Here is an 8,160-nt window from a genome sequence, read left to right on the forward strand (position 1 = left end):
CTCGACCAAGAACCTGTGTGATGATCTATGTTAGTGCAGTGTAGAGTTTTGAGTGTATATCTGGTTGGGATGTCTACTTGGTTGTAAATAGTGTAAATAGTATATCTGGGTGGGATGGCTATTATGTTGTAAATAATTGTAAATAGATTGTCAAGTAGTGATCACGGGTTGGTTCACCTGATATATCACTGTCACTGCCGCAGCCTAGTAGGCGTGAGAAGCCGTTTTCTTTTGTTGAGCAAGTTTTCTCCTGTTTTTCGTTAGATAGTTAGGTAAGTGACTTGTCTTTTGTTTTGGCTTCTTTTTATTTTGGTGTAGGGAAGAGTAGGGATTGTTTTATAGGGAGTTTTGTTTATTGTTTTGGCATTGCTCACTGCCGATGAAAATAAATGGCTGCTTAAATACTTGAAAAAGGTGTCGTTGTTGGGGTTTGTGCGTGGGTGGGAAGTGAGTGGGGCAAACTATTTGTTACGTTTATTTACTTGCCGGGACCAGAACGTAACAATACATATATATATATATATATATATATATATATATATATATATATATATATATTTAACCTTCCTGCCTTCTTGGGACCTTTTTGTGCCACTGCTATGTGTTAAATGGCTGCCATTTCCACTGTGTTCAGTGGAATATAACCAAACTTGCCACAGGATAGTTTTTACCTGTCAATGTTAATATTCCAGTGTGAATTCCTTAAATCAGCCTAAAATGGCTGAGCAGCAGAAATCCCCACACCCATCACCCTGGGGACCATTTTCTGCCCATTGACTTCCATTATAAACGCTATTTTTCAACCCCAAATTATCATCATATGATTTTATTTTTTCTTCTTTTCTTGGATGTCAATGAAGACTCAGGGCCTTGAAGTTTTAATTTTTAAATTGCAAAAAAAATGCAAAAAAAATAATGGCAGGTCAAAATGTATGTTGGTGCCAATCTTTGGTCCATCTAAAGGCCTACTTATAATGACAATCACATATTACTTCAACTGGTTTTTTGTGGAAATATTTAGTTTCGTTTTTTGGTTTTTGGGGCTTATAACACAGGGCGCTCATGTAATAACACTGGGATTTGAAGGGTTAAAACAACGAAAATATAATTAAAACTTTACATGAATATTTCAGGGAGAAGTAGTTTTACAAGGTTGGCTAATTTAAAGTGGAATAAAATATGGATATATGGTCTTTTTATGGCGTGGCTGAGAATGGTCCCTAGGGTGATGGGTGTGAGTTTTTTAAAGGATGGCAGGAGGGATATATATATATATATATATGTGTATATATATATATATATATATATATATATATATATATATATATATATATATATATATATATATATATATATATATATATATATATATACACATATAGTATATACACTGGGTGAATGTGCAGTAGTAGCAGCAAGCAGGTGAATTCTGTACATTAATATGAATAGATATCTGACTATTTTACAGGATAGACAATATAAACATATTTAAAATTAAAGGAATTGAAATGTACATTGTGCCTTGGTTTAGTGTCTGGAAGAGTCCTGTCTCAGTCAATTATAGATGCTGTGATGATGTGAGAGGGCGGGTGTGTGTGTTTAGGGCACGGATGGCTTGGGGATAGAAGCTCCTCTTGAGTCTCTCTGTCCTTGCCCGGAAGATGCGGAACCTTCTACCAGATTGCAGAAGTTGGAACAGTTTGTTGCCAGGATGGGACGGGTCCTTCAGTATCTGCGCTGCTCTAGTCCGGCATCTCCTGGTGTAGGTGTCCTGAAGCGGGGGGAGAGCAATCCTGCAGCAGCGTTCTGCTGTACGGATCACTCTCTGGAGAGCTTTTTGGTCCTTCACACAGCTGTTCCCAAACCACGATGTCATGTTCTGTGTGAGGATGCTCTCCACAGCGCCTGTATAGAAAATCCTGAGGATCTTTGGAGAGACCCTGAACTTCCTCAGTTGTCGTAGGTGATACAGGCGCTGCCTAGCCTTTTTGGTCTGGACCTGAATGTGGGCAGCCCATGTCAGGTCTGAGCAGATGTGGACACCAAGATACTTGAAGGACTGCACCCTCTCCACTGGAGCTCCATTGATGATAATGGGCTTGTAGTCTCTGTGCTGACCCCTTCTGAAGTCCACCACCAGCTCCTTGGTCTTGCTGACGTTCAGCTGGAGGTGGTTGTCCTGGCACCACGATGCCAGATTCTTCACTTCATCCATGTAGGCCGCCTCATCGTTGTTGGAGATGGCACCCAACACCACTGTGTCGTCAGCAAACTTCACAATGGTGTTGGAGCCATGGGTGGCCACACAGTCTGAAGTGTAGAGGGAGTAGAGCAGTGGCGAGAGGACACATCCCTGAGGTGCTCCTGTGTTGATGGTGATGCTGTTGGAGAAGCACCTGCCCACCCTCACCACCTGAGTTCTGCCAGTGAGGAAGTCCAACACCCATGCACACAGACGGCTAGTCAGGACGCCAGGTCAGGGAGGAGATATCATCACCCCCACCCGAGATTGGCTACATAGCCCCAAGTGCGATAGGAGAAGGATCGTTGAGTGCGAGAGGAACTGACCTGAAAAATAGGATCATGGCCAAGCTTGACGCGGACCACACACACACACACACACACACACACACATATATACATATTTACCCTCAGAAGGTCTGCTAGATGATGTTAATGCAGCACTACGGACAATACCTACAACCACGATTACCGACACTAACAAGCTGATCTACAATACGGCAGCAGTGATCAGTGAGATGCTTGGCTACAAGTTGAAGAGCCACAAGGGGCAGTACCCTCCATGGAGAAGGAGGCTAGAGGGCAAGATCAAAGTAGCACGGATATATCTGTATATGTATATATGTAAATATATATATATATATATATATATATATATACATATATATGTAAATATATATATATGTATATATATATATATATTTACATATATATGTATATATATATGTAAATATATATATATACATATATATGTAAATATATATAGGCGCTCGTGTATAGCGCCTAAATACGTTTATGTAGATATATGTTTTCTATATTTTAAATGAAGCTTTTATTGAGTGTTTTTTTGTAAATCCCTTTTCCATTTGAACTATTTATGAATGGATTAATAGCTCATTTAGAAACATTTATACTTCCTAATTTTTGCTGACAATCCAGTGTTTAAATAATAAATTGCTTCATTAGTGTATAAATAAGTATTAGACATCAAAACTTAATTTATGAATGAATATAAAGTGAATAATTGTTTCACAATTAATAATTCATTCTTAAAATACTTTATGTTAATGTGCGTGACTCTCCATATGTACCGCGCACGTCATGCATCAACGTACTTTGTGTGTAACTGGGACACACCAGCCGCTTTAACAAAAGCCCATTATGTTATACAGTGGGCCTGATAATGGCCTGAGGTAACTCTGAGGTAATGTTAGATACTGATAACATTACGTAGGTCAAAAACTTACATCATCACGAGCACTGCTCCATGTGATCCAGTGATCACTGATCCTGATCCTGATCCTGATCCTGATTCTGATCCTGATCCTGATCCTGATGGGCTCAGTGAGCACTGTGGTATTTAAGGCTGCCCTGGATTATTATAGCTAATGCAGGGATGTTGTGTATTTCATCTGACAATCTAATCTACACAAATGTAGCCAGTGATCATTAATCATGTAATTCAGATTAAAGTCAGCATGAACACATTTGCTCATTTCTTGCAGGCAGATGCATCTCTTCTGCTCTGTGGCTGCCATTGCTGTAAATGTATGAATTATAACATGAATAAAACTTTCTAAAAAAAGAAAATCCAAGCCAAGTCATCTACATAACATTTTGCAGTTGTTCGTTTGTCCCAGATCTAAAAGCACACGCAGCGATGATGTGTTTCTTACAGACTAAAGACTTTCAACATCACAGACAAAGAATAATAGTGACTTTTATTTCTTTTTATGTTTCATGTGAGTCATTGTAGCAGTTAGTTTATTATCTTTGAATCACGCCATCTAGTCGGGAACGGATCACATTACCTGGGTGGGGAGTGGAAACAACAGCTTTCTGTCTGCTGTAAAACAGCTCTCTCTATTGTGCTTCACAACTGTACAAAAAAAGAGCTTTTTTCATCAAGTTGGCACCACTTTAAGAGAACCCAGGGGAGTCATGAGGCTGGAAGAAACCAGGACAGAGTGAATGTGGTGTAACAGATTTAATGCTGGAAAAAAAACCTTATTTGAAACATCACTGGGGTTGTGACGACAGCAGCCACTGTCCCAGTACAGTCCACACAATAATTTTGGGCAATAGGACACAGATATATAGATTCCTTATCAGGCAGGATGTTGCTTTAATAAGAACTTTAACAATATTTCCAGGTGCTGAAGAGTATAAGGGCACCACAGAGAGCGATGTGAAGTCTGAAAACTACAAACTAAAACAGTGTGTGAAACTGTGAGCTTTCCAGACCTTTTTAGTCCTCCTGCAGGCCAGATTACTACTCCGAGGCTACATTAGGCCCTGCTACTGGTAACGGTGGGCTGTTAGCAGAAGAGAGGGCCTCCTCCGCAGTGATGTCAGAGACATGATACAGTCATACAGAATATCATCACTTCAACTAAACATGGTTCTACAATCTACTGAATCGTGGGGTGTTCTTGGTTTTTCACAGACCCCTGTGAAAACATTTACGTGGCTTACATTTTAAGTCAGTGTGGAAGTACCAAAACATGTGGTTCCTCTAATGAGACTTCAGGCTAATTTTAAAAGGCAGTGCATCTCCATACACTCCCATGTTACATGTTAAAATTCACAGGTAAGGTTGCCTTATTGGGGACACATGGTACACACTGTTTGCAATAATTAAAAACAGAAGCTTTTCATCCACTGTTAATTGACTTGTTTTTTAATGCAGGTTAAATTTCTTCAGCCGTTGGACAGGGGACGCATTACAGGGCTGTTTGTCTGCTATCTCTTCAACAGAAGCAGAGGAAGCCAAAGAACTTTAAATGAGCTCCTCGGTTTTTCATGGCGGATTAGGAGGATGAATGAAAAGCATGTATCTGTTGGCTGCAGGCCACATGTTTGCAGCATTACTGTACATATCTTTGGCGCAGCTGGACAGTGTGCTTTTATTTGTCACAGTTTGTGACTAAATACAGCCAAATATTATGAACACACTACATTTGTTCCAAGCTGTGGTTAAATGTGTCACGCAGCAGGGTGCACAGGCTCTGGAAAGAGCAAGAATAAAAGTTTAGGAAAGGGCAGTTATAAATAAGCATTTATAAATGATGAGCCGTCACGCTGATTTGTTTTTCTTTGGTCTGTTTCCACTTTGGGCTTAATAAGCATGTTGCACTTGGCTCCAGCCCAAGCAGCATCAGCCAGCAGAGGGTCTCCATCAACCTTTAAAGCCACAGTCCTGCAGGAGTCCAGTGCAGGAGCTGTTTAATGGCTCCTGCACTGGAGGGTTAAAAACAAAACATGAAGACAACTGCTTGTAGAAGTTATGTGACACACCCTGTAATACACTGCAGAAATATTCTGCTTCAAATTCTGACTTATTTTATAAATGAATATCTACCAAACAGTATATTAACAATATAATAATAACAATGATCCAGATAGACTGTGTGGAAGAGGCTTCCCCTCGTCAGGAACACAAGTTGTCCTTGTGTCTGCAGCACTATGGGGGGTTTAAGCCTTTTAACTCTTAAAAAAGTAATCGTTGTACCCAATCACTGCAGCTCACAGGCGGAGCCAGTGAAGGGTAAAAGGCTGTACACGGTGTGGACGTTGTGTCAGGCCACATCTCTTACTGAGTCCAGACATTTTCAGTCTCATTGCCACAGGTATCAACTCCAGCTTGTAGCCATGCAGCCGTTGCCAACATGTTTCAAAGAATGTGTTTTTGAATTCTGGCATGGTCCTGTAAGACGGTGCCACCAGTTTGTGAAATTTAGATGTTTCACAGTCGTTTAGGAGCAGCTTAGCCAAGAAGTGACTGATCATATAAAATTATAGAGTTTTGTTGCAGAGGTGTATAGTGCATACAAGTTGCCAACGCTCTGCTGACTCACTAACTGCAGATTTCCAAACACAAAAAGTGTGTGCCTCGAACATCATAGCAGGGTTTCCATTGCCAAACAACTCCTGTAGGTGTAATGTGTAGTTATCTACACAGTGTACTTGGGTGGTGATGCTAATAGAGCAAAAACAAGAGTGAATATTGGGTTTAAAGTAATCATCTGCATTGAAATATGATTCCAGATGATTGATGGTGTTGTTGTGATTCTGCTGGAAATAATGAACATCTTCACTATCATTCTCATTGTCATTGTATATTACAGTTTGTGTTTGTGTGTTTATAGACTTTTTTTTTTTTACTGATTTAAGTGCTCATTTTCAATTCCCATGAATATTCCCAGAAATATATAAAAACAACAACAAAAGAGCTCTGAGTCAATGGTAACTGCACAGTATGTCGTGCCTGTTATAAGCTGTGGTTACTTAGAAATGGCAGTGTGTGCTACCAACTTTATTCTGGCAACAGTTCGTCTTTTAATCGTCTTCTTTGTTACACGAAGTTAAAACACCTTTAACACACCTGACACTAATGTGAGTCTAAGTTGTATTCTGTTTACATTATACATGCTTCCCTTAGGCAGCATCATTAGAAGACATAGCATAAATTTTCACTGCTATGCAGATGACACCCAGCTCTATCTATCTATGAAGCCAGATAACACACACCAATTAGTTAAACTGCAGGAATGTCTTAAAGACATAAAGACCTGGATGGCCGCTAACTTTCTGCTTCTTAATTCAGATCAAACTGAGGTTATTGTACTCGGCCCCGAAAATCTTAGAAATATAGTATCTAACCAGATTCTTACTCTGGATGGCATTACCTTGGCCTCCAGTAACACTGTGAGGAACCTTGGAGTCATTTTTGACCAGGACATGTCCTTCAATGCACATATTAAACAAATATTCAAAGGAGCTTGCAAAGAAAAGCGTCTGGACTTCTTTAAGTTACTTGAAGACGTTTCACCTCTCATCCGAGAAGTTTCTTCAGTTCTAAGGTCAAATGGTGGAGAGTCCCAGATATAAACCTAGTGGGAGTATCCCCCCACAGAAGGACAAAAGGACCCCCTGATGATCCTCTAATCGCCTGAGCCAACGTGTCGAACTCGGCGTGGGTCCCAATCAGTCAGAGTTTCGGGTGAGTTCATTGTGAAACCTGGCCCCACCTTATCATGCGAATTCCTGAGGTCAGATGGCCCAGGATGTGAGTGGGCGTTAAGGCGTCTGGGAAGGGATCTCAAAACTGGATTATAGATGGCAGAGAGTTGGTGTCGTAAACCCCCGCCTCTGTTCAAAGATGGTCGCTCACAGTGGACATAGATGGCTTCTTTCACTCCTCTTTCAAACCATCTGTCCTCTCTGTCCAAAATGTGAACATTGGCATCCTTGAAAGGGAGAGAGCAGATTTCTCCTGTATTGGCTTCCCTTCATTGGCTCCCTGTTAAATCCAGAATTCAAAATCCTGCTCCTCACATACAAGGTCTTAAATAATCAGGCCCCATCTTATCTTAATGACCTTGTAGTACCATATCACCCTATTAGAGCACTTCGCTCTCGCTCTGCAGGCCTACTTGTTGTTCCTAGAGTATTTAAAAGTAGAATGGGAGGGAGAGCCTTCAGTTTTCAGGCCCCTCTTCTGTGGAACCAGCTTCCAGTTTGGATTCAGGAGACAGACACAATCTCTACTTTCAAGATTAGGCTTCAAACTTTCCTTTTTGCTAAAGCATATAGTTAGGGCTGGACCAGGTGACCCTGAATCCTCCCTTAATTATGCTGCAATAGACGTAGGCTGCCGGGGATTCCCATGATGCATTGAGTTTTTCCTTTCCAGTCACCTTTCTCCCTCACTATGTATTAACAGACCTCTCTGCATTGAATCATATCTGTTATTAACCTCTGTCTCTCTTCCACAGCATGTCTTTATCCTGTCTCTACTTCTCTCACCCCAACCGGTCGCAGCAGATGGCCCCGCCCCTCCCTGAGCCTGGTTCTGCCGGAGGTTTCTTCCTGTTAAAAGGGAGTTTTTCCTTCCCACTGTCACCAAAGTGCTTGCTC

Source organism: Astatotilapia calliptera, chromosome 1 (assembly GCF_900246225.1).
Source record: "Astatotilapia calliptera chromosome 1, fAstCal1.2, whole genome shotgun sequence".
Taxonomy (NCBI): Eukaryota; Metazoa; Chordata; class Actinopteri; order Cichliformes; family Cichlidae; genus Astatotilapia; species Astatotilapia calliptera.